Below are 1,337 nucleotides of genomic sequence, written 5' to 3'. Positions count from 1 at the left end.
GCCCTGCCCCAGCTGGGTCTGCCGCCTGGGGGAATGGGGGGGAGGCAGGAAAGAGGGGGGGCCAGAAGGGAACAGCATGGGGGAGGAGCTGAGGGCCAGGCCCCGCCAGCCTGTCGTCCTGGAACTCCCAGAGCCCCCGGGAGCCCCCGACAGGATCAATGGGCCTGCAGGGCTTGGAGCTGGCCCGCCGACAGCACCCCACACTCAGACCAGAAGCCCCAAGACTCCCCTGAACCCCCTCAGGCCTGGCGAGGTCAGCCAGTAGCGGAGGCTCCTCCCCCCGCAGAGGCCGGGCCTCCCGTGGCTGCACGGAGGAGGCTTCAGGCCCGGGCCTTCGGGGCCGTCCAGCAGAGGACCCACCAAGGGCCAGGCAGCGAGCCGCCGTGACACCGCGGTGCCCGTGCCCGCACACCCTGGGTACCATCAGCTGGCTTGAGCTTTCATTTACATAAAACAAAACGCACCCATTTTCTGTGCACTGTCCATGGCTCCTGACCCACGACCGGGCGGGCCTGCGGATCACCCTCCCGGACGAGACACAGAATTCTGCCCTCCGCCCAGAAAGTTCCCTGTCTGGCAGCCATTTTAGAGACTTGTGCTTAAACGCAGGCCTGAGGTGAGGAGCCCTCCTCACCCCCTGAGAGCAAATGCTGTCCTCATGCCCCCTCCTCTTGGGACATTTGGCCCTGTTGTTGCCACTTGTTTGTTCCCTGTCAGGCTGGGTGTCCTCCGTGGTGGGCCTGGGGTCCTTTCTCTCTCCCTCCAGCGGTGACAACATGGAGGCCTGAAAGGCCGCTTGTTGACTGCTCGGCCCACAGCTATACTGGGGCGGAAGTCCAGCCCGAATCATGAAAAATGGGGGGACTTCATTAACCCAGAGAGGTCCTCCTTCAAAACAGTGCGGATGTGGGTCTGTTTCCCTCTCCTCTGTGGCCTTGCTCAGCTCACCTTGGGTTGCTGAATCGGTCAAAAGCTCTGCCGTGAGCCCACATGGGGAGAGCCCACGAGCCCCTCTTTCTAGGCCGCGGGGGGCAGTCGTAAGGCTTGACTCAGCGTCACTACTACAGTGTCCGGGGTGGTACCTTCATGCCCCCGGGGGGGGGGATAAACACGTAATGATAATATGACTTCACAAAGATGTTTCTGATCTCCAGCGTCACTCAGGATCACTGTAGAACTATCTAGAGAATTTGATGTGACATTTATGGCCTGCTTTCTGCAAGCCAGGGACTCATCGAGGCATTTCTCATGTCATCTTCAGAACAAGGTAACACAGTAGGATTGAGATAAGAACCAGTATTGTTGCCTTCACTTTAAAGAAGGGATCCAGGTTACCC

This window comes from Nyctereutes procyonoides, unplaced genomic scaffold (assembly GCF_905146905.1).
Source record: "Nyctereutes procyonoides isolate TBG_1078 unplaced genomic scaffold, NYPRO_anot_genome, whole genome shotgun sequence".
Taxonomy (NCBI): domain Eukaryota; kingdom Metazoa; phylum Chordata; class Mammalia; order Carnivora; family Canidae; genus Nyctereutes; species Nyctereutes procyonoides.
This window is presented reverse-complemented; position numbering follows the sequence as displayed.